Source organism: Lissotriton helveticus, chromosome 6 (assembly GCF_964261635.1).
Source record: "Lissotriton helveticus chromosome 6, aLisHel1.1, whole genome shotgun sequence".
Taxonomy (NCBI): Eukaryota; Metazoa; Chordata; class Amphibia; order Caudata; family Salamandridae; genus Lissotriton; species Lissotriton helveticus.
The window spans coordinates 641,328,253-641,341,855 of NC_136067.1; positions in this window are offsets into that span (position 1 = coordinate 641,328,253).

Genomic DNA, 13,603 nt, shown 5'->3' on the forward strand with positions numbered 1-13,603 from the left:
AAGCCGGGTAGGCTTAAACTTTCCTACAATGGCTGAAACATGTTGACCAAATACCATCCTTAACAGACAGTTATTATTTCAAACTGTCTCACACTCATTTTAATCTTGACACCATGATTTTCCCTAATAAACTTTTCCTTAAATCATGGTAGCCAATTTTACATCTCACTTTTTGATTCTTTTCTCACTGCAATTTAATATCCCACACCATCTCAAACTGATTTGATTTTTGGTACGATCCATCACTGGTGGTTCCTTGGGTTTGGAGAAGCACATAATTCCAACAGGTGTGTGGCTCCTTAACCGGACCATCTTTGGTTCTATCCCAGATGATGAAGCTCTGCCATATGGGTGGGCTGATGGGATTCATTTCCTTTTTGTTGTACACACCTTACAGGTAGACACAGAGTCCGTCACATTTTTCTGTTCTTTGCCCCCATTAGTTGTACAGACCATTGACAGTCCTTTTTGTATTGTTATACTGTGAATAAGGGGTTTGTCTGTCCTTTGGTCTTTAAATAATTTTCCCCTTAGACCCTCCCCCAACCTTGTTTTTGACGGTCTTCTGAAAAATGACAAGTGAGACAGCAAAGAAGGGTATCTCATGGTTGAAACAGATTATCAAGAAATAGAGTTTGGCCCAATCTCGGCCGGTAAGAGCACTCTGTGCGACTTTTCATTTGGAAAAGCTCAAAAGCGGAATTTTGGGTTTTTTGAGATTTGTAAACAACAAAATCTATTGTTGGTATGAGGCAGCTCCAGCACCCTGTTTGAAGCTAGAGTCTATTACATAAAACAATTATCTAGAGTCTGTGAACCTAGATAATTAGTATTTTGCGTGCGGAATATTAATGATGTAATCAGCATTATGCCCTGTTATCAGTAAATACTCCAAGGTGAGCTCACGACATCCAAGAACATGACCTGGCACGTTTTCACAAAATGCCTTCGCATTTCTTATGGTATTTTTGCAGTGTCCCATGTTCTAATTGCATGCATCACTTGTAGTTTACTATTATATTGTAGGATTAAGCTAAGGAAAATAATACCATATAATATCAATCTCCACTACCAAGAAGGTTTGAGTAATTATCAACAGATAGGATAGTAAGTTTATATACGGAAAGGTTAGCAGTCATAGTTACATTAAACCTGTTATTTTTGCCTTTCAGGTCCTCCTCCCTGCAGTTCTTTCCCCAACACCCTTTCTCTCACCTGGCCACTTAAATAGTCTGTACTATAACAGCATTCAGACTTGGAGGTGCCTGGAGGTGGAACATTTTGGCCATAGTCATGTTGGCTTTTGTGTCCCTCAGAGCATCTACCTCTGCCTTTACCATGAAGTATTGGAAGGCATGTGGGCTTTGGGCACCATCTCTCTGTCACCTCTGTCACCCAGGGACACTAGGGTAACCTCAGCTTTCTCCCCTATACTAACTGGGTCCACCTCCTCATCAAACACTACATTGGCCAACGCTTGGGTCTGCCCACCAGTGGGGGGATGTTCCCTGTTGAGAGATCAAACCTTTAGCCCTTACAACACTTTGGCAGAAACCTTCCAGTGTTCTTGTCTACAAATGCATTCTGCTTGAGGCCAAGTTGGGATTGGGACCCCTTCATCTGGGAATTGTTTGGGGGCCTTGAGAGGGCTCCTTCTCATTTTTATCTCCCCCTCCTTCTTTTGGCGGGAACCCTGATCAACCTTTTGGGAGCTCCTGCCCACTTTCCTTCTTGTGGACCCTGATGCAGAGCAAGCGGTCCACCTCCTTAGATAGCTCCCTGGAGCCAGAGAGCCTATTATTAACTAGGTATTGGTGCAACTCTGGAAAACAAAGGTTGAACATGTGTTCCCGGGCAAAAAAATTGTATAGCCCCTGGTAATTACGGACATCATTTTCCTGCATCCAACCATGCAGTGTCTTGCAAAAGAGGTCCACAAAATCTACCTAGGACTGCTGGGGCAATGTCTGACTGTCACTGCACTACAGCCTGCACTTCTCTGGGGTAAGCCCAAATTTCTGGTGAGCATGTCCTTCATGGGGGGATACTTCATCCTGTCCCCTTTTCTTGTGGCTAGCAGGGCATACCTCCTTTCTTTGGGAATTTGCCTCCAGAGACATCCCCCCAATCTTCCTCAGGGACCCTGTACATCTCTAGGGCAACCTCATGGGCCTCAAACCTTCTAAGTCATCCTCCACAACAACAATAGGCACCAGATACTTTGGAATTGTGACTATTTTGTCTCCAGGGGATACAGGTATGGCTGCCCCCATTACTGCTGGAATCTGCCTGTCTGGCTCTGAGATCGAGCTCGCTGAGGCTCCATTCATGAGCCAGTCACTCTAAGGCCCGCTTTTCCTCCTTGGCCAGTTACATTTTCTCCATCCAAAACTTGGCCAGCTGCAAGCCGACTCCCTTTCATCCCTCCTGTCTGTCAACTCTACAGGGGACATGTTGTGGACAGCACACTCCTCTTTGCTTCAGTAGAAATCGCCCCTGTGGGCAAGTTGTCTTCTTCATGTAGTTGAAATTCCATGGCTGGGCCCTCCTCCTCTCCTCTTGCCCTCTGGTGAAGACTATGCCCTCTTTATCTCCTTAAAGGCACAACGTGCTATCTGCAGGTCCTTCTGTGTGGCTCTCTTACCTGCCTTCAGCCCTCTCTCCTTGTATAGCCTCTGCAGCTCAGCCCTGCTGAGGTTATCAACATTGAGCAGCTCCATCTCCATGGCAGACAAAAAGGAGGTGGGGAAAACTTACATTTTGAAGAAAATCAATAGCCAATCAGAAACTAAAGAGAATTTAACAAGAGGTCAACTCTGGTGTAAGATAATTTATCTGGGATTTTAGTGTTACACCAATCACTGTATGGCACTACATTAGTCCACACTCCTACTCTGGTCTGCTGGTCAGATCACTATTTGATTTCCATGCCTCTCTCAGGGGTCTTCCCTCTGCGGAAGCAATGTCAGAAAGTTGTTTTTAAATGCCCCTGGCATAAACTTGATCTCGTCCAATTCCATGACCTTCTCTCTAGGAATGCTTTCAGCTTGCCAGACGACCCTGATGCTGCTGATAAAGCACTCTCAGATTGGATCTGCAGCCCTCTTGAAGCACTCATCACGGTGAAGTGGTCAGTCAGCCGTACCTCCAAATCTAACCCATGGTATAACGAGGATCTAGCCATTTTGAGTAAAACCCGCAAAAGGCTGGAATGTAGACGGGAGTATGACCCTTCACAGATGAAGTGTTATCAAGCTACAATGAAAGGTACCACAGGGCCATTCACCATGCGCCTGCAGCTTATTTCGCTGGGGAAATTAGGAGCAGTGGCAACCCCTCTAAAACTATCTTTTCCATACTGAAAGGTTTAAAACAGCCTGGGGTTCCGGTAGTGTCCCCTATTTCCTCTAACGAGCAGTGTGAGGCTCTGGCCACATTTTTTGTTGAAAAAGTGGAGAACATTTATCTATCCTTTACTCACACCGTTACGAGTTCCGACTCTGTGCCGGGTCCCCCCTGCTCATGCACTGGATTCATTCCCACTGGTCTCCTCGGAGGAGCTACGGTTAGTGTACTCTAAGATCAAATCTGGCTCCCCTTCTGATCCCCTTAAACCCGACCAGTTCATGAGATTGTTACCTTTCCTGTCACCTCTGAGACAGGTGATTAATAAATCTATGTCTAGTGCGCTTGTTCCTAACACTTGGAAGCAAGCAAGGGTGGTTCCTCTGCTTAAGAAACCTACCCTGGACGCTGCCAAATTAGAAAACTATCGCCCGATATCCCTCCTCCAGTGGATCGCTAAGATCACTGAGACTTACTTCCATTCCATTCTTGGAAGAAAACAACTGCCTTGACATCTCTCAGAAAGGCTTCCGCTCAGGTCACAGTACGGAGTCTGCTCTCCTGGCTGTCATCGAGCATCTTAGGCTCGCTTTATATGAGGGACGTATGTCGGCTCTGATTCTTTTAGAACTCAGCTCCGCATTCGATACGGTCTGTCGTCGGATCCTGCTATGCAGGCTAAAGGAGGCAGGTGTAGGAGCCCTGCCTTGGCCTGGCTTGCTTCCTTTCAGGTCATAGCCCCCTCCGTTCGCCTCCACGTCCCGTGCCAACAAACAAGGGGTCCCGCAGGGCTCCGCATAGAGCCTCTTGCTTTTCAATCTTTATGTCCAACCCCTGGCAGTACTGACAAGAAGCAGAGAGGGCCCCATTGTATCATATGCTGATGATACACAGCTGGTGGTGACCCTCTCAGACAACACCGGGAGTACAGCATCGAAGTTTCAGGAAGATCTCACAGCTTTGCCGAGTGGATGACTGAAAACTGTCTCCAACTAAACTTCAGCAAGATCTGTGGGGGGACTGGTGGTGGCCGGCCACACTGGGCTGCGCACCTACTCCTAAGCAGGTGGTGAAAGATCTTGGTGCCTGGGTAGACTCAGGTCTTAGCTTTTAGTTCCAAACCAAGAAAGTCACGGGGACCTGCTTTGGCATACTTAGTGGGCTTAAACCGTTGCTTGGGTTTTTTGACCCATCAGTCAGGCAAATGATCATCCAGGCCTCCACCTATCAAGACTGGACTATGCCAATGCACTGTACAACATTGCACTCCACCTTTGTTCCTGGGGAAGTAACCTCCTGCTGATGAAGGCCACAGGTTGATCCAGGCTCCCTTCATTCAGCTATGAGAGCATGGCCATATGCCATTTTCTGAGGCGTACATTCTGACAATTCATTCTTTGGAGAAGACCACAATGTCAGCTAGATAGGCAACACTGAAATTCTCCAATCCAGCCAGGACCTCTGGAAGGTGGCAGGGGCGTTCTTCAATCCAAAGGACATTCCCCAGGACTGGAAGTGCCCTTTCCTGGTAGAAAACGTGGACCTCACTTTAGCCTCCTCGGTCACGGCAATCTGCCAGTACCCGGACGTTGAATCGAACGTGCTGAGGAATTTGGCAGCTTCCAATCGATCTATGAGCTCATCAGCTCCGGGAATGGGGAGCATCAGTCTTGGTGACCACACTGAACCCCCGTAATCCACACAGTACCTACGTTCTGGGGAGGAGCAACCAAGGGGACCAAAACAACTGGGCTGGACCAAGGGCTGTTTGTGGGCTCAACAGCCCCTACCTCCAGCATTTTGGAGACTTCCTCCTCAATGCTGGCTCTCACCCTGTCAGTCAGCCTGTAGATCTTACTATTTACAGGTATGCTGTCACCAGTGTCAATATAATGTAGTGATTCCTGGAGTAAGGGAGAAGAGTGAGGCAAACTGTCCCAACAAATTCCCTCTGTTGTTCTAGGGTCAGGGCAAGGGAGAGCCTAACACCCTCCACTGACCCATCTTGCTCCTTAGAAGAGAGGACGTTGGGGAGAGGTTTGCTTTCCTCTTCCACTCCAGCATTCATGACCAAAAGCATGGTTATCTCTGACCCCTTGAACTGGCGTGCAAACCCCTTAAAGGGTTCCTGGGAGTCTTGAGGTCCACCAGGTAGGTAACCTCACTCATATGCTCTTTTGCCTCATACAGCTCAGACCTGTGGTCTTGCATGGTAGTGGGCTCCACAGGCTCCATTACCTGTACATTTTGGCACAGCTGAAACTTAGTTGTCTTCCTCCTGCTGATGAAGGCTACAGGTTGATCCAGGCTCCCTTCATTCATCATTTCATAACCTCCTGCCCGGCTTGTAGATTTTCCTGGTCTTTCTTCCACAAGCGCTTCATCTGGATACGGAGTGCCAGCATGTAGTTAACCACATACTGGGGAACCTTCCTGGAAGCTTGCTCCGAGCCCTCCTTCACCAAACTGAGAGATCCTGACACAGGATGCCCATACAGAAGTTGAAAGGGGATAGCAGTGGTAACGTGGACATAGTCCTAAGGCAAATCAAAAAGATTGTCAGAAAAAGAGGAGGGCAAAGGCAAACATTTGCGGTAACCCTGCAAAAAGAGTCATGCCCAACACCACAGTACAATGTTCATGAGTGAAATCTGCTCCTGGAGGAATTCCACATTCCCGCTGCTTGAATAAACATCACCACTTGCCTGAAGAATAAAGCGTTAAGAAGTGCATCATCAGAGTTCTGTGCATGGCGGTCTGTCACATAGGGCTGAAGGAAAATAGTGGAGTCAATTCTGATTCGCCATGAATCAACAAATCGCCATACAGCACAGCATAGAGAATTCTGACCACTGTATTGCTTCCTTATGTGAAAAGAGATACCTGTACAGAAAAGCTACAGTAAGCTAGGAGAATGTGAAGTTGATACAATTGTGACCTAAAGTAATCCACTCAAGATGAGTGGGGGATAGTGCATTTAAAATAGGTTATTGGGGGCGTGGCCAAGATGGCGGCGTGAACAGTCGCAGGTCCAGTGAGCTCCCCGTCCATTGCCCCTTAAAGCCGATTTTCAGCACAGTGCCCCCCAAAACGGGTCACTTTCGGCGTCCGGGGGATCATCAGAGGCTCGGAGACACTGCGACACCAAGACGCAAGCTCCCGGTGACAGGGAAAAGGAGAGGCTCGCTGGCCGAGTACTCGCGGTGACCGCTGGTGAGGCCCCAGCGGGGTCACAGGCGCGGCGGATCCGAGGCACCTGGGCCGCTCAGAGAGGTGCCGGCGCCTGGGGGTGCCGAGAGATGGAAGCCTGAGATTCGGGGCAGGAGACCCGTGGACGTGGCGGTCCAGGAGCCGTGAGCCCCCCTCCTCCCGACCTTGAGGCGGCGACCGCACCACACAGGCAGGAGGCAGACGCCATTACAGCGCACAGACACTGGGCCTCGCCCGCCATCTTGAAGAGGTGAGGAGTCGCGGATGCAGCGGAGGGAAGGAGGCGGTCCCGCACACGGCCATCACCGCCACGGCGAGCCAGCAAGTGAAAACGCTAACGGAAGGCTGGCGACACCTGGAAGGGAGGCGGTGCCGCGGCCATGAGTCTGGAGACCCGCCCGGCTGCGACGCGAGCAGTGCACAAGCCCCAGCGTCAAGACGCTTTGCCACACGGGCAGGCCGAGTACAGCAGGTCGGCGGCGCAACACGGGCCAGAACATCAGGGCCGAGCAGGGCCTAGGAAAGCACACGTGGGGGGCCCACAACGACGATGGCTGAAGGCGGCTGGGAGCCCGAGCAGCGAGGCCCTTCCCCAGAGTTCCCTGGCTCAGGGCCACAGAACTTGCAGTAATTTGCCGCCACGTGTGCGGCTTTCGACAGTAGAGGCCCCGGGCTGAGCAGCGGACCACAGGCGCGCGTCCTGACTAGGCCCCTGCACCCATAACAGACAAAAAGACCCACTACCGGCCCACCCAACAGGCCTAGAGGCAGGGCAGCACTTAGGTGACGTCAGAGGAGGGCCTGCACAAAGACTAAGGGCAACATGGCGGGCCAACGTAAAAAAGGGGACCGCACACTCCCAGAGATGCTAGCGAAGGGCCAGACAAGGAACGAAAAAGGGTCCGCCCTCGCCCCAGTCCACGAAACCGTAGCCTAGTCCCTCCGGAGCAGAAGTGCCGATCACCAAGTCCTTCCTGGAATCGCTAGTCAACTCACTCAGGGATGACTTCAAAACGTTGCAATAGGAAGTGGCGGGAGAGGTCAAGGAGATTAAGCGAGAAGTGGACGGCCTTGGAGAATGAGTGGTGGCCATCGTAGAGACGGACCAAGCCAGGAGCGAGGAGATAGAACGACAACAAGAAGTCATACGTTTGAAGGACCAACAGCTAGACCTACAGGCGCATGCAGAGGACTTGGAAAACCGGTCCCATCGAAACAACATACAGGTCCGGGGGTCCCTTTGAAGGAGGAGGGGACGGACATAACAGCCTATTTACAGGCTCTCTTCCGTGACGTCCTGGGGGAACCATCAGACTTTGAGGTCAGGATTGACAGAGCGCACAGAGTGGTGCTCCTCCACCAGACATCTTGGCTTTCTTGCCGGACTTCCCCCTTAAGGAAAGGATCCTCAAGGAAGCGAGACGGAAACAGCCCCTCCAATTCCGGAACTGCCCTATAGCCCTGTACCAAGACCGATCGGCCATCACACTGCTGAAGCGGAAATCCTTCAAGACAGCTACGGACTTCCTACGCAAGGAGGAGATTCCATACTCCTGGAGCCACCCGTTCAGATTGATTTTTAAATGGAATGGGGCCTTGCAGCAATTGCGATCGGTGCAGGACACTTGCGCACTTCTAGACATAGAGCAACCAGAAGACCAGACGCCAATGCTACAGCCACAGGGGCAAGCCTCAGGAGGATGGCAGAGAGTGAGACGCAGGTGATTGCTCAAACTTCAATCGAAGCCTGACGCTCACGTCATCTCGCAAGAGAGGGCCACAGCCATTCGAGAAGTGGTCAAGGAAACGTCGCCAACTGAATGAGTTCCTACATGGGGGGGACAGCTCGGCGCCTCTACTTTGCACGCACGGGGGGGGCGGACGGGGGCCACGCTGGCCGTCACTTGGAGTCGCTCCACTAGGTAACGTTACCACGGCCCTGCGATGGACTGGCAGGACTGGGACATTGATTTATCACTGTTAGGGTGTTGGGATGGGGGGATTGTTGTTGGGGGGTCCTAAGGGTGGGTGGGGGTAGGGGGGTTTAGGGGGGGGTACAGGTTGGGGGGAGGGAGGGCTCCGGTGTGGTATACCGAAGGCAACACAAGAACGGTTACATGGCCAGAAATGCCGGGAAATTTACTCGCGACACCCACGCGACTGACTCCATAATGCAGGTCATCTCCCTCAATGTTAAGGGGCTAAACAACCCCATCAAACGAAGAGCTGTCTTATCCTTCCTGGAAAACTCCAGGGCGGAGATATGCCTACTACAATTAACACATCTCTTACCCAAAGACTGGCATCGCATGCGGTCTAGGGCTTTTCCAACGCAATACTACTCCTCCACCACAGAGAAAAAAGCTGGGGTGGCCATTCTGTTTGCACGCCACTTCAGGGCCAGGTAGGGGACAAAGTCGCAGACATAAAAGGGAGGCTCCTAGCATACAAAATACAAATGGGGGTTGGTCAGCCGTGATCGGGTCAATATATGCTCCAAACACTAAGCAGGAATCCTTTCTCACAGGGGCTTTGGCAGATACGCTAACACACAACATCAATTCCATGCTGGTGGGGGGTGAAATTAATCTTGTGATGGACTCCAACAGGGACAGATCCGGCAAAAGGGTGTGGTTCTACGGGGGCGATTTCCAAGGAAGGGGAACAATGGTTGACGAGTAGAGGGTTTACCGACCTTTGGAGAATGACCCACCCCGACGCCCCAGGCTACACCTTCTACTCGCACGTACATCGCACATACGCACTCATAGACCATTTTCTGGGGTCCCCGGAAGTGGCGTCTCTAACCACAGACATTGAAGTCGTCCCTGCGGCACTCTCTGACCACGATGCCCTTGCGCTACACATCCAGGTTCCATGAACCAAGACACAGAAAGGTAGATGGCGCCTCAAAGAATCTCTATTACACCAAAAAGGGGTCACACAGCAACTCAACACATGCATCACTGAATATTTAACAGTAAACGACACAGCAGACACTCCACTGACAGCACTGTGGGGGGCACTGAAGGCGGTGATGCGCTGTAAACTAATCGCGGTAGCGGCAGCTAAAGCCCGGGAACCACGGGACAAGAGACAGGCGCTGTCCGACCAAGTGTTGGAGCTCGAGCGCGTCCACAGCAGAACAGGGGCCCCCAGGATATGGCGCAAGCTTAAAGCGGCCAGGGCCCAACTGGCGAGCCTTGACCAGGATCGAGCAGAATACGCGGCTCTACGCCCTCAACACACCTACTACGTGGGGGGCGACAGAACGGGTCGGTTGCTTGCCAGCAGACTCAAAGCCATAGTCCTGCGCTCCAAAGTCACGTCCATCCGGGATGGCACCGGGCGAGAGCGGCAGGGAGACGAGCAGATCGCCGAAACGTTTCGAGCTTTTCACACCTCGTTATACGCGGCGGAACCGGGCCTAGACATAGAGGGCGCGGACTCATATCTCCAGGCGGCAGCTGTCACGGCCCTCAACGGGGCCAACGCGCGCTCGCTGGATGCACCGATAAGGCCTGACGAGGTGATCACGGCGATAGCATGCCACAAACCGCTCAAGGCGCAGGGCTCGGACGGATTTTCAGCGGGCTTTTATAAAACGTTTTACCCTCTGATAGCCCCAATATTGGCTAGGCTGTTCAACTCTTTCTAGGGCCCAGGCTCCATCCCACGGGACATGCTGGAGGCAGATGTAATCGTCTTACCAAAACCAGGGACAGACAAAACCCAATGTGAAGCCTATAGACCCATATCGCTGCTTAACCTAGACCTTAAGCTCTTTACCGGCATCTTAGCCGCGAGGCTGGGGCCCTGCCTGCCAGGAATCATTGAACCTGATCAGGCAGGATTTATCCCAAATAGGCAATGTGCAGACAACACGAAACGCCTGCTTCATGTCATTGACAAGGCCCATTTTAGTGACTCGGATGCAGCCCTCTTATCAGTCGACGCGGAAAAGGCGTTCAACAGGGTCGACTGGGGGTACCTGGACACCACCCTAGCGCTTTGGGGTGGGAGAACGGTTCCGCACCTGGATCGCCAGTTGTTACGCCGCCCCTCAAGTGGTCATTCGGGTTAATGGGGTATGTTCCAAGCCATTTGACATCCAAAGAGGGACCAGACAGGGGTGCCCACTCTCCCCATTGCTATTCGCCCTTTACATCGAGCCGTTCGCCCAAAGGGTCACAGATAACCCAGCAATTTCCGGAGTCAAATTTGGTGGGGAGCCGCAGACCATAAGCCTTTACGCTGATGATATCCTCGCTGCGGTGGAGGACCCCGTTAAGTCGATCCCGGCGTTCTTAACCGAAATGGAAGCGTTCAGGAAGGTGTCGGGTTTTAAAATGAACATTGGGAAATCTCTGATACTACCGCTAGGGTGTAATGCCCAGGGGGCTGGCAAACTGCCCCAACGGCTAGGGGGGCTGTCTTCCTGCATGTCGGTGCCCTATTTGGGCATCTCACTAACGCCTAGTACGGCGCAAACGGTAGAACAGAACTATTCAGCTCTCCTTGGTCAACTTCTGGGCGACCTAGCAAGATGGCGCCAACACTCACTCTCCTGGTTGGGGCGCGTAGCGGCAATCAAAATGTCACTGTTGCCGAGGGTCCTGTATTTATTCCAGACCTTGCCAGTCACACCTCCGATAGGCCTGCTTAAAAAGTTACAAGACGCCATCCATCAATTTGTGTGGGCCGGCAAGCGACCGCGGATCTGGAGAGACCTCACTGTACAGGCCACGTCGGTTGGTGGCTTGGGAGTTCCAGACCTCCTGAGGTATTTTCAGGCATCACAACTTAGATACCTCTTGGAATGGCACCGCCCGAATCCGAGAAGAGGTGGTTGTTCCAAGACGGCGCAATGGCCCAAATGCCACTATGGAGGGTCCCATTTCTAAGGCGCCGGGACCGTCCCGCATACATGAAGAAATCACCTATCATACGCACAATCTTGCAGGTGTGGGACAAGGTGACGTTGGACAGGGGTCTTACTTCTTATCCATCGCCGCTGACACCCCTATTCGATAACTCAGCATTTGAGCCGGGTGTGGTCCCCGGATCTTTCCCTCATTGGCGGTCGTCGAACTGTAGGTCCGGCGGTCACCTTTTCGACCTGGAAGGCTGTATGCCACTGCACAACCTGCAGGAGGCCTACACGCTCCCGCAGATTCCGCGATTCCAATACTTTCAGATCCGACACTGGCTCATGAGCAGAGACACAATGCCTCAGGTCGGTAGGCACCTCACTCCATTTGAAAAATGCCTCCACACCAAGAAAACAGTTTAAACAAGCAATAACAGAGTTATACAAAATGCTATGCCCGCCGCTCCCCACTGCGCGCTCCGCGGGACAGAAAAGGTGGGAGCGAGAACTAGGTCGATCCCTTACTGACAAAGAGTGGCAGGACATATATTACAGAGCCCACCACACTGCAAGGAATGTAGCTAGTAAGGAATCAGCAGTCAAGATAGCTTATTACTGGCACCTAACACCGGCACGGCTTCACCAAAGTAACCCGCACCGAGACCCATTGTGCTGGAGAGGATGCGGACAAGTAGGCACTCTAACCCACATACTATGGGATTGCGCAGAGGTGCAAGAATTCTGGGAGCAGGTACTCCGGGACATTGATAAATACTTTGACACAGAAATCCCGTGCTTCCCGGCTTACACATTACTAGGCCTACCCAACAAGACCACCTTCCCACTCAAATCACTCAGGGGGAAACAAAGGGGGTTGGCAATAGGGGCGGCGACGCAGCATGTCCTGTCGTTATGGGGCTCCACACGGAAACCCACACACACTGGGTGGCTTCACAGGCTTTGGTACACGATGGGTATGGAACCGATACAGGCCTCCCTCACTCAAACACAAGACACGTTCCTAGACACTTGGCAACCCCTTGTGGACCTTCTGTCAGAGGAATTTAACGAGCTCACCTGCCCAAAATACCTCAGAGCTCTCCGATTAGCTGACGAATTCCAAAGTGCCTCTGACACGTCCACCTAAGGCTTCCGGGCTCGAATCCGGAACAATGACTGTCAGAACGTTTACCACACTGGAGGGGGGGACCACGGGATGGGTGGGTTAACAGGGGGGAGGGGAGACTGTTCAGTTGGGGTTGTTTGGGGCACCGACGCTCAGCACCAAGCCCGTACCCACCCGCATGGACACATTTACCCTTCCAGGCTGCATGTTGATCACCTTGGTTGCGGGGCGGTGCAGATCAGAGGAGGGGTATGTTCCCCGGGAGTTGCTTTGCCCGACTTGTTGTATGTTTTATTTCATGAAACACAATAAACATGAAAAAAAATAGGTTACTGGGAAACGACCTCTGAGCAGATTATTTTTTTTTATCGATCTTGCAGAGTTGAAAAGCTACATTTGCTCAGACAGAACACTTGCGTGATGGCTCAAACAGCGCGTTGACCATGCATATCTACCAGCGGTGCAGATGAAGGGTTATAGTTTTGCTAGTTGCCACTTCTTAGTTCATGGTCATCAAATTCTTGTATCACTGGTGTTATAATGTCAAGATATGCTGTAGGATATCTTTAAGGAATGGTTTATTTGGCATTGCAGAATCTCACAAAGGCCCAGTCTGCCATCAACTCCCTTTCAGCTCCAGATGTTGAGTCAGAATGTTAGGATCTTGACATTCTAACATTCAAATAGGGAGGGGATTTTGGAAAAGGGGTTTGGTGAGGAAGAACTAGAAAGAGAGGGGGTAGGACTACATTATACCAGAAGAGTCAGTCACTAAGGATTATTTGCATGGATCAAATGTTGGAAGAGATGTTGGATATTTCTTTAATGGTGAGTTGTTTGATTTGTGGACAAAAGTGTATTTTCTATTTGGCAATATATCCCTTTTTATCACTATTATTCTACAATCCTTGAGCGTGGGGCCCATTCTGAACAAATACAGAACACACTCAAGGACTGGTCCATGGCCTGTGATTCAATTGGTCTGTGGAGTAAAGGATACAATTACTTAAAGGCTATGAAAGGTGTTGCATATTCTGTTCTGTGATCCCCTG